This window comes from Oratosquilla oratoria, chromosome 28, assembly GCF_046742065.1.
Source record: "Oratosquilla oratoria isolate Oo_2021 chromosome 28, ASM4674206v1, whole genome shotgun sequence".
Lineage (NCBI taxonomy): Eukaryota > Metazoa > Arthropoda > Malacostraca > Stomatopoda > Squillidae > Oratosquilla > Oratosquilla oratoria.
Genome location: NC_134804.1, coordinates 32,394,305 through 32,407,595, shown reverse-complemented (window position 1 = coordinate 32,407,595; position 13,291 = coordinate 32,394,305). Strand labels below are relative to the sequence as shown.

General features: G+C 40.4%; 1 long non-coding RNA gene across 1 annotated transcript in view; it reads left to right on the top strand.

Annotated features, from left to right (window-relative positions):
- The first annotated feature begins 7,063 nt into the window (after positions 1-7,063).
- LOC143040293 (uncharacterized) overlaps positions 7,064-13,291 on the top strand; it is a 35,312-nt gene continuing 29,084 nt past the window's right edge. The window contains exon 1 of the long non-coding RNA XR_012967705.1: positions 7,064-7,406. This is a non-coding gene — a long non-coding RNA (uncharacterized LOC143040293). The remainder of the gene's footprint in view (positions 7,407-13,291) is intronic.

Here is a 13,291-nt window from a genome sequence, read left to right as displayed (position 1 = left end):
CTACAGTCATGGTGACTGTGACTCAGGACAAAATGAACATGACTTTTCCTATTCAACTTAACCTAATCTACAGTCATGGTGACTGTGACTCAGGTCGAAATGAACATGACTTTTCCTATTCAACTTAACCTAATCTACAGTCATGGTGGTCGAAAATTTTACCATCTTAAAATTATTTTTGACGCTCACTTTGACTCAGGACGAAATGAACATGACATTTCCTATTCAACTTAAGCTAATCTACAGTCTTGATGGTCGATAATTTTACCATGTTTAAATTATTTTCAACGCTCACTGTGACTCAGGACGAAATGAACATGACTTTTCCCATTCAACTTAAGCTAGTCTACAGTTTTGGTGGTCGAGAATTTTACCATGTTAAAATTATTTTCGACGCTCACTGTGACTCAGGACGAAATTAACATGACTTTTCCTTTTCAACTGAAGCTAATCTACAGTCATGGTGGTCGAGAATTTTACCATGTTAAAATTATTTACGACGCTCACTGTGACTCAGGACGAAATAAACATGACTTTTCCTATTCAACTTATGCTAATCTACAGTCATGGTGGTCGAGAATTTTACCATGTTAAAATTATTTTCGACGCTGACTGTGACTCAGGACGAAATGAACATGACTCTTCCTATTCAACCTAAGCTAATCTACAGTCATTGTGACTGTGATTCATGACGAAATGAACATGACTTTTCCTATTCAACTGAAGCTAATCTACAGTCGTGGTGGTCGAGAATTTTACCATGTTAAAGTTATTTTCGACGCTGACTCACGACGCAATGAACATGACTTTTCCTATTCAACTTAAGCTAATCTACAGTCATGGTGATCGAGAATTTTACCATGTTAAAATTATTTTCAACGCTAACTGTGACTCACGACGAAATGAACATAACTTTTCCTATTCAACTTAAACTAATCTACAGTCATGGTGGTCGAGAATTTTACCATGTTAAAATTAATTTCGACGCTCACTGTGACTCAGGACGAAATCAACATGACTTTTTCTATTCAACTTAAGCTAAACTATAGGCATGGTGACTGTGATTCAGGACAAAATGAACATGACTTTTCCTATTCAACTTAAGCTAATTTACAGTCATGATGGTCGAGAATTTTACCATGGTAAAATTATTTTCCACGCTCAATCTCACTCAGGACGAAATGAACATGACTTTTCCTATTCAACTTAAGCTAATCTACAGTCATGATGGTCGAGAATTTTACCATGTTAAAATTATTTTCGACGCTCACTGTGACTCAGGACGAAATGAACATTACTTTTCCTATTCAACTTAAGCTAATCTACAGTCATGGTGGTCGAGAATTTTACCATGTTAAAATTATTTGCGACGCTCACTGTGATTCATGTCGAAATGAATATGACTTTTCCTATTCAACTTAAGCTAATCTACAGTCATGGTGACTGTGACTCATGACGAAATGAACATGCCTTTTCCTATTCAACTGAAGCTAATCTAGCGTCATGGTGGTCGAGAATTGTACCATGTTAAAGTTATTTTAGACGCTGACTGTGACTCAGGACGAAATGCATATGACTTTTCCAATTCAACTTAAGCTAATCTACAATCATGGTGGTCGAGAATTTTAGCATGTTAAATTTATTTTCGACGCTCACTGTGACTCAGGACGAAATGAACATGACTTTTCCTATTCAACTGAAGCTAATCTACAGTCATTGTGACTGTGACTCAGGACAAAATGAAAATGACTTTTCCTATTCAACTTAAGTTAATGTACAGTCATGGTGGTCGAGAATTTTACCATGTTAAAAAAAATCGACGCTGACTGTGACTCAGGGCGAAATGAACATGACTTTTCCTATTCAACTTAAGGTAATCTACAGTCATGGTGACTGTGACTCAGGACAAAATGAACATGACTTTTCCTATTCAACTTAACCTAATCTACAGTCATGGTGACTGTGACTCAGGACGAGATGAACATGACTTTTCCTATTCAACTTAACGTAATCTACAGTCATGGTGGTCGAAAATTTTACCATCTTAAAATTATTTTCGACGCTCACTTTGACTCAGGACGAAATGAACATGACTTTTCCTATTCAACTTAAGCTAATCTACAGTCTTGATGGTCGATAATTTTACCATGTTAAAATTATTTTCAACGCTAACTGTGACTCACGACGAAATAAACATAACTTTTCCTATTCAACTTAAGCTAATCTACAGTCATGGTGGTCGAGAATTTTACCATGTTAAAATTATTTTCGACGCGCACTGTGACCCAGGACGAAATGAACATGACTTTTCCTATTCAACTGAAGCTAATCTACAGTCATGGTGGTCGAGAATTTTACCATGTTAAAATTATTTTGGACTCCCTCTGTGACTCAGGACGAAATGAACATGACTTTTCATATTCAAGTGAAGCTAATCTACAATCATGGTGGTCGATAATTTTACCATGTTAAAATTATTTTCGACGCTGACTGTGACTCAGGACGAAATGAACATGACTCTTCCTATTCAACCTAAGCTAATCTACAGTCATTGTGACTGTGATTCATGACGAAATGAACATGACTTTTCCTATTCAACTGAAGCTAATCTACAGTCATGGTGGTCGAGAATTTTACCATGTTAAAGTTATTTTCGACGCTGACTCACGACGCAATGAACATGACTTTTCCTATTCAACTTAAGCTAATCTACAGTCATGGTGATCGAGAATTTTACCATGTTAAAATTATTTTCAACGCTAACTGTGACTGACGACGAAATAAACATAACTTTTCCTATTCAACTTAAGCTAATCTACAGTCATGGTGGTCGAGAATTTTACCATGTTAAAATTATTTTCGACGCTCACTGTGACTCAGGACGAAATCAACATGACTTTTTCTATTCAACTTAAGCTAAACTATAGGCATGGTGACTGTGACTCAGGACAAAATGAACATGAATTTTCCTATTCAACTTAAGCTAATCTACAGTCATGATGGTCGAGAATTTTACTATGTTAAAATTATTTTCCACGCTCACTCACTTAGGACGAAATGAACATGACTTTTCCTATTCAACTTAAGCTAATCTACAGTCATGGTGGTCGGGAATTTTACCATGTAAAAATTATTTTCGACGCTCACTGTGACTCAGGACGAAATGAAAATGACTTTTCCTATTCAACTTAAGCTAATCTACAGTCATGGTAGTCGAGAATTTTACCATGGTAAAATTATTTTCGACGCTCACTGTGACTTAGGACGAAATGAATATGACTTTTCCTATTCAACTTAAGCTAATCTACAGTCATGGTGACTGTGACTCATGACGAAATGAACATGCCTTTTCCTATTCAACTGAAGCTAATCTAGCGTCATGGTGGTCGAGAATTTTACCATGTTAAAGTTATTTTAGACGCTGACTGTGACTCAGGACGAAATGCATATGACTTTTCCAATTCAACCTAATCTAATATTCAGTCATGGTGGTCGAGAATATTAGCTTGTTATATTTATTTTCGACGCTCACTGTGACTCAGGACGAAATGAACATGACTTTTCCTATTCAACTTACGCTAATCTACAGTCATTGTGACTGTGACTCAGGACAAAATGAAAATGACTTTTCCTATTCAACTTAAGTTAATGTACAGTCATGGTGGTCGAGAATTTTACCATGTTAAAAAAAATCGACGCTGACTGTGACTCAGGGCGAAATGAACATGACTTTTCCTATTCAACTTAAGGTAATCTACAGTCATGGTGACTGTGACTCAGGACAAAATGAACCTGACTTTTCTTATTCAACTTAAGCTAATCTACAGTCATGGTGACTGTGACTCAGGACAAAATGAACATGACTTTTCCTATTCAACTTAAGCTACTCTACAGTCTTGGTGGTCGAGAATTTTACCATGTTAAATTTATTTTCGACGCTCAATGTGACTAAGGACGAAATGAACATTTCATTTCCTATTCAACATAAGCTAATCTACAGTCATGGTGACTGTGACTCAGGACTAAATGAACATGACTTTTACTATTCAACTTAATCTAATCTACAGTCATGGTGACTGTGACTCAGGACGAAATGAACATTACTTTTACCATTCAACTGAACCTAATCTACAGTCATGGTGGTCGAGAATTTTACCATGTTAAAATTATTTTCGACGCTCACTTTGACTCAGGACGAAATAAACATGACTTTACCTATTCAACTTAAGCTAATCTACAGTCATGGTGGTCGAGAATTCTACCATGTTAAAATTATTTTCAACGCTCACTGTGACTCAGGACGAAATGAACATGACTTTTCCTATTCAACTTAAGCTAATCTACAGTCATGGTGGTCGAGAATTTTACCATGTTAAAATTATTTTCGACGCTCACTGTGACTCAGGACGAAATTAACATGACTTTTCCTATTCAACTTAAGCTAATCTACAGTCATGGTGGCTGTGACACATGACAAAATGAACATGACTTTTCCTATTCAACTTAAGCTAATCTACAGTCATGGTGGTCGAGAATTTTACCATGTTAACATTATTTTCAACGCTAACTGTGACTCACGACGAAATAAACATAACTTTTCCTATTCAACTTAAGCTAATCTACAGTCATGGTGGTCGAGAATTTTACCATGTTAAAATAATTTTCAACTCACTGTGATTCAGGACGAAATGAAGATGACTTTTCCTATTCAACTTAAGCTAATCTACAATCATGGTGGTCGAGAATTTTACCATGTTAAAATTATTTTCGAAGCTAACTATGACTCAGAACGATTTCAACATGACTTTTCCTATTCAACTTAAGCTAACCATGACTCATGACGAAATGAAGATGAATTTTCATATTCAACTTAAGCTAATCTACAGTCATGGTGACTGTGACTCAGGATGAAATGAACATGACTTTTCCTATTCAACTTAAGCTATTCTACAATCATGGTGAACGAGAATTTTACCATCTTAAAAATTATTTTCGACGGTCACTGTGACTCAGGTGAAATGAACATGACTTTTCCTATTCAACTTATGCTAATCTACAGTCATGGTGGTCGAGAATTATACCATGTTAAAATTATTTTCAACGCTCACTGTGACTCAGGACGAAATGAACATGACTTTTCCTATTCAACTTAAACTAATCTACACTCATGATGGTCGAGAATTTTACCATGTTAAAATTATTTTCGACGCTGACTGTGACTCAGGACGAAATGAACATGACTCTTCCTATTCAACTTAAGCTAATCTACAGTCATTGTGACTGTGACTCATGACGAAATGCACATGACTTTTCCTATTCAACTTAAGCTAATCTACAGTCATGGTGGTCGAGAATTTTACCATGTTAAAATTATTTTCGACGCTCACTGTGACTCAGGACGATATCAACATGACTTTTTCTATTCAACTTAAGCTAAACTATAGTCATGGTGACTGTGACTCAGGACAAAATGAACATGACTTTTCCTATTCAACTTAAGCTAATCTACAGTCATGGTGGTCGAGAATTTTACCATGTTAAAATTATTTTCGACGCTCACTGTCACTCAGGACGAAATGAACATGACTTTTCTTATTCAACTTAAGCTAATCTACAGTCATGGTGGTCGAGAATTTTACCATGTTAAAATTATTTTCGACGCTCACTGTGACTCAGGACGAAATGAACATGACTTTTCCTATTCAACTTAAGCTAATCTACAGTCATGGTGACTGTGACTCAGGACGAAATGAACAAGACTTTTCCTATTCAACTTAAGCTATTCTACAATCATGGTGAACGAGAATTTTACCATCTTAAAATTATTTTCGACGGTCACTGTGACTCACGACGAAATGAACATGACTTTTCCTATTCAACTTAAGCTAATCTACAGTCATGGTGGTCGAGAATTTTACCATGTTAAAATTATTTTCGACGCTCACTCTGACTCAGGACGAAATGAACATGACTTTTCCTATTCAACTTAAACTAATCTACAATCACGGTGGTCGAGAATTTTACCATGTTAAAATTATTTTCGACGCTGACTGTGACTCAGGACGACATGAACATGACTCTTCCTATTCAACTTAAGCTAATCTACAGTCATTGTGACTGTGACTCATGACGAAATGAACATATCTTTTCCTATTCAACTGAAGCTAATCTACAGTCATGGTGGTCGAGAATTTTACCATGTTAAAGTTTTTTTCGACGCTGACTGTGACTCAGGACGAAATGAACATGACTTTTCCTATTCAACTTAAGCTAATCTCCAGTCATGGTGGTCGAGAACTTTACCATGTTAAAATTATTTTCGACGCTCACTGTGATTCAGGACGAAATGAACATGACTTTTCCTATTCAACTTAAGCTAATCTATAGTCATGGTGGCTGTGACACATGACAAAATGAACATGACTTTTCCTATTCAAATTAAGCTAATCAACAGTCATGGTGGTCGAGAATTTTACCATGTTAAAATTATTTTCAACGCTAACTGTGACTCACGACGAAATAAACATAACTTTTCCTATTCAACTTAAGCTAATCTACAGTCATGGTGGTCGAGAATTTTACCATGTTAAAATTATTTTCAGCGGTCACTGTGACTCACGACGAAATGCACATGACTTTTCCTATTCAACTTAAGCTAATCTACAGTCATGGTGGTCGAGAATTTTACCATGTTAAAATTATTTTCGACGCTCACTGTGACTCAGGACGAAATCAACATGACTTTTTCTATTCAACTTAAGATAAACTATAGGCATGGTGAATGTGACTCAGGACAAAATGAACATGACTTTTCCTATTCAACTTAAGCTAATCTACAGTCACGGTGGTCGAGAATTTTACCATGTTAAGAGTATTTTCGACACTCAACGTCTCACAGGACGAAATGAACATGACTTTTCCTATTCAACTTAAGCTAATCTACAGTCATGATGGTCGAGAATTTTACTATGGTAAAATTGTCTCGAAAGCTCACTGTGACTCAGGACGAAATGACCATGACTTTTTCTATTCAACTTAAGCTAATCTACAATCATGGTGGTCGAAAATTTTACCATGTCAAAATTATTTTCGACGCTCACTGTGACTCACGACGAAATGAACATGAGATTTTTTTGATTTTGGGTCATTTTGGTCACTTGCTTCATGAGGTTAATCCTTTGAGATTTTTTGGATTTTGGGTCATTTTGGTCACTCTCTCCGATTTATCCGCCATCTCACCCACAGGTCTAGGGCGGCTAGGGCTGCCTTGGAGTCCAATTTGACACCACTCAGGCCAGCGGTATGGGTGCCAGAGGCCAACAGGTGATTATTGGTTGAAAAGGCCCAAATTTGGAGGGGTGTCACTGCCACTCCCTGTGCACTTTGACCTACTCTCTCCCTGTGGGGTCAAGTTTGGACCAAATCGGTGACCTTCTAATTTTCGGCTAAATTCATGGGGCTAATCCTTTGAGATTTTTTAGGTTTTGGGTCATTATGGTCACATGTTCCGATTTACCCGCCGTGCTAGATGACAAAATTTGATTACTGGGTGAAAATGCCCAAAATTGGAAGGTTGCCACTGCCACGCCCTTGGACTCAGGCTGCTCATGTTTACCTTGCTGTGCACTTTGACCGACTCTCTCCCTGTGGGGCAAGTTTGGAACCAATCGGAAACCTTCGAATGTGGGGCTAAATTGTTGGGGTTAATCCTGTGAGATTTTTTTTTTTTTTTTTTTTTGGGGGGGGGTCATTTTGGTCACTTAATCCGATTAACCCGCCATCTCACCCACAGGTCGAGGGCGATGGGGCTGCAGTGGAGTCTAATTTGACACCACTCAGGCCAACGGTATGGGTACCAGAGGCCAAAAGGTGATTACTGGGTGAAAAGGCCCAAATTTGGAGGGGTGCCACTGCCACGCCCTTGGACTCAGGCTGCTCATGTTTACCTTGCTGTGCACTTTGACCGACTCTCTCCCTGTGGGGCAAGTTTGGACCAAATCGGTCACCTTCGAATTTTCTGCTAAATTCATGGGGTCCTTTGAGATTTTTTGGATTTTGGGTCATTTTGGTCACTTGCTCCGATTTACCCGCCATCTCACCCACAGGTCGAGGGCGGCTAGGGCTGCCGTGGAGTCCAATTTGACACCACTCAGGCCAACGGTATGGGTGCCAGAGGCCAAAAGGTGATTACTGGGTGAAAAGGCCCAAATTTGGAGGGGTGCCACTGCCACGCCCTTGGACTCGGGCTGCTCATGTTCCCTTGAGAGATTTTTGGGTCATATTGGCCACTAGTTCCAATTGGGCCACTATCTCACACATAGGTCAAGGGCCACAAGGCCTCCTATGTATATCACATGGAGACTCCTCAGGCCAAAGGTGCGGACGCTAGAGGCGTAAAGGCAAAAACCCAGCCAGAGCCTTAAATTTGGCTGGGCCCTACACACAGTCCCTTGGGTCCAGGTTCATCACATATACCTCATAGTGCCCTGTGCACAGCCATCTTACTCTGGGGAAAGATTGGGCCAAATCGGCAGACCTAACAATTCCCTCAAAAACCCATGGGCACCCTTGTGAGATTTTTATGTCATTTTGCCCACTAGCTCCAATTGGGCCACTATCTCACCCACAGGTCGAGGGCCACAATCCTCCTGTGTATGTCACTTGGAGACTGCTCACAGAGCTCTGTGCACAGCCATCTTACTCTGGGGAAAGATTGGGCCAAATCGGCAGACCTAACAATTCCCTCAAAAACCCATGGGCAAACCCCTTGAGAGATTTTTGGGTCACATTGGCCACTAGCTCCAATTGGGCCACTACCTCACCAACAGGTCGAGAGCCACGAGGCCTATTGCGGATATCACTTGGAGACCGCTCAGGCCAAAGGTGCGGGCGCTGGAGGCGTAAAGGCAAAAACCCAGCCAGAGCCTCAACTATGGCTGGGCTCCACACACCCTTGGGTCCAAGTTCCTCACATGTACCTCACAGCGCTCTGTGCACAGCCATCTTACTCTGGGGCATGATTGGGCCAAATCGGCAGACCTGATTGTTTCCCTCAAAAATCTTATGAGATTTTCAGGTCATTTTGGCCACTGCCTCCGATTGGGCCACTATCTCACCCACAGGTCGAGGGCCACGAGGTCTACTATGGATATCACTTGGAGACCATGCCAAAGGTGCGGGTGCTAGAGGCGGAAGGGAATAAACCCGCCCAGCCTCAAATTTGGCTTTGCCCCACATACACATTGGGTCCAGGTTCCTCACATGTTCCTCACAGACTTCTGTGCACGACTCACCCTCTGGGGCAAGATTGGGCCAAATCAGCATAACTAACGATTTCATTTATGGTGCCCAGCCTTTTTTACTCTAATTTCATATTTCTACCTTGTAAGGTATTGAGGTTATTTTGGCTACTAGCTCCAATTTGGCCTTTTTACCCACAAGTGAAGTGCCAGGAGGCCTATTGCAGATATCACTTGGAGATCACTCAGGCCAAAGGTGCGGGCGCTAGAAGCGGAAAGGCAAAGTTCCAGCCAGAGCCTCACCTTTGGCTGGGCCCCACGCACACGCCCTTGGGTCCAGGTTCCTCATATGTACATCAATGCTCTATGCATGATTGCATCTCTTTGGGGCAAGATTGGACCAGGGGGTCACTGGGGGTGGGGTGGGGGGGTCACTGATTTGACCCAAACTTGCCCCAGAGGTAGTCATACCCAGTGCACTGCACAGTACTCATGAGGAACCTTGCCCTAAGGGAATGTGCGTGGGTGCCTAGCCAGAGTTAAGCAATTTTTTTTTTTTACTGCATTTTCACATTTCTACCTCTGGTGTCTGTACCTTTGGCCCGAGTGGTGTCCACGTGCAATCCACAGGAGGCCTTGTGGCCCTCAACCTGTGGGTGAAATGGTGGCCCAATTGGAGCAAGTAACCAAAATGGACCTGAAATTATAAAAATCCATGAAAATTTGGGTCAACACACATTCTCCTCCTCACCTCCTCGTTTCTCACTCTGTCCAGCCTAGTAACCATTATCATATGTCTCAGGTACCTCATCTCAAACACATTCAAACTCCTCTCTTATGTTTTATGTTTCTGTCCCATACAGTGCTGTTGGCACAATCACTCCTTCATACAATCTCCTCTTAACATCCATTCCCACACCCCTCCACCCTCTCAAATAAGAGGGGTGGAGGGTGGAGGGGTGTGGAGTGTATTCAGGGATGGAATGGGTGGGAATGATTTTATGCCTTTCCTTTTTGGCTACCTCCCTTGTAGGGGGAAAAAAGCCTTGGTATATGTATGAACAATTTTTAATCCCCCCAAAGCATTTACTTGCTTCTCTCAATCTATATTCTACCTCCACCTGTACTCCTTACTTTACTGCCACATTCACACCCAAGTATCTAAAACTTTCTACTTCCTTCAGTCTCTCTTCCTTAATACTCACTTCCAGTCTACTGCCACTTTCTCCCCTTGCACATCTCATCACATTTATCTTCAGCTTCCTTCTTTTGCACATCCTCCCAAACTCTGTCATTAACTTCCTCAATTCCTCCTCTGATCTTGCTATAAGTGCAGTGTTGTCAGTAAACAACAACTGGCTTATCTCCCACTTTTCTCCATTTTTTAACCATCTCCAATCCTCGATCCATTACCCTTGCATTTACCTCTTGCACCATCTCATTCATGTATAAATTGAGAAGCCAATTCAACATAACACATCCCTGGTGAAGTCCCACCTTTACCTCAAACCACTCACTCTCTCCATTTCTGATTTTAGCACATCCTCTACTACTCTTATAAAAACTCTTGACTACTCTTAAAAGCTTTCCTCCTATCCCATATATCTGCAATACCTCCAACAGTGCCTACCTGTCAACCCTGTCATGAGCTTTTCCAAATCCATAAAGGCCCAAAAATCATCCTTACCTTTTCCTAAAGATTTCTCATATCTGTCTTACCACACAAATCTGATCCACACAATCACTACCTGTCCTAAACCCACACTGTTCCTCACCAATTATTCCCTCTGTTCCTCTCCTAATCCTCACAATCTAGACCTACACATAGGCCTTACCAACTACACTTAATAAACTGATCCCACTGAAACTACACTCTCACTTGTCCCCTTTTCCCCTGTAAAGTGGAACTACACAACACTATTCCAGCACTCTACCCTCTCTTAAACAAACATTAAATAACATCACCAGCCAGTCCATCACTTTACCTACTTTTCTTGAACATTCTGCATGACACCCCTCCAACCTAGGTGCCTTACCTGCTCTCATCTTAACAACTGCCTTCACTTCATCTTTCCTTATTTCTCCTCTATTTTCCTCACTCATCACCATCATTTTCTTAGCACTTCTCACTGTAACTACCTTTCCCTCCCTATCCTCCTTCACATTTAGCAACAGTGTTGCCATTGTGATCTATGCCTGTTCCCACAAACGAGAATTTTTACACAAAATTCCCACAAGGAAATCTGGATATCTATATTTTTTCCCACAAAAAGTTATCATATACACAAAAGTTCAATGCAACCTATAATTTGCTCACAAAACATCTCATGTGAGCAAATTTCTCCTACAAATTTGTAGGAAATTCCCACAAAATACTGCCTATCTTCCTCTTACTGCCTCCTTTTCCTCTTAATTTCTTTCCAAAACATCTTTTCATAACTATATACTATCATATTCTTATCCCATTTCACATCTGCTCTCCTCTTTCTCCTTTATCTTATGCTTTACTTCTCTTTTCTTTGTACCTCACATTTAGCAGCTCCCTAAAATACTCTGCCCATCTTTTACTGCTCTCTTCCATTATCATCTCTCCATCTGTATCTTTTACCTTTTCTTCTCTACTTGATTCACTCCCCCTTCCTCTTTATTTCCTTCCAAAACATCTCTATTACTTTTAAAATTTTGTTATACTCTTACCTCATTTCAAATCTGCTCTCTTTCTTACCTCCTATCTTATGCTTTACTTCTCTTATCTTTTCTTTGTACCTCTCATACAAGTCTCTATTTTGCAACCAATCTGTGAATGTTCATTTCCTCACTTCTACAACCATTTTTGCTTCGTCATCCCACCATTCACTAATCATCCTTCTATTTCCTCCTGTCCTCCTCGTTTCATGCACCATCTTTGCACACCTTGCGACTCCCTCCTTGAATCATCCCATTCCTAGTTCTACTCTATTCTTTACTCCCACTCTTCTCTCAAGCTTGTAATCCTTTTCTCATTTAAGCATTTTACTCTAAACACCTATTTTCTGTCCTTTTGCTCTATCTCGATCTACCCTCTATTCTCAACTTACCTTCCACCAAAAAAAATTCTGGTTACTATATAGTCCATTAAAGCCCTATCTACCACCCTCTCCCATGTGTACTTATGCTTGACTTTCTTCCTAAACACTGTATTTGCTATCATTAACTCTCTAGACACATCACCATTATCTCTCCACCACAATTTTATTCTTGGCACTCCACACTTCTCAACCACTCCATCTATTGGTTTGTCTTCTACCACTTTGACCTAAACCCTCTATGCACTCATTTAAATCTATCCAAAAGCCTCCTTTTCCTCTACATTCTTCTCACTACCAGGCCTACATCTCCCTTCCTGCTTCACCTTCATCCACATTAACCTTGAAGAAACCTCTTTCCACTCCACCACACACCTATCTTCTCACTTACTAGTAGAGCCATCCCTTCTCTCCCTCCTCCCAACTATACTCCAAATCTCAAACTTGCTCCTCCCTCTGAACTTAGTTTCACTCAATGCCAACACATTCATCTTTCTCCTCACATACTGCCTATCTCTTCACTTTTATTTTTATCTGCACCACATCCAAACCTTAGGGGTCTGGTTGGAAAACTCCTCCCAGACCCTCGTATGCCTTTGGGGCTACTGAGAGTTGGATGTCTAGTCCTATCTTCTGTCCCATTTTTGTTGCCTTTTATGACTCAAGTGGGAACATCTGGTTGCAGTATTCTTTCTCCCCTATCACAAGGTTCCACGAAAAAGGAAATGAATATTCAGAGAAGTGGTACAGGACAGTATTAAGAGTGGGGACACAGCATAACAGAGGGACAGTCGCAGTATAATAAAGTAGCATCATTTCTCTATGAATAGAGATTTCCTCTATCACAGACAAAATGATGTGTGGCTCTGGTCCATAGGGGCGCCCCATATAGACCCTAAAGTATCAGCTGCATGCTACTGAGCAGCTTTTAGCCTCACAATAACATGCAGCCAATACCCCAGACGGGGGACCAGTGTGTAACAAGGT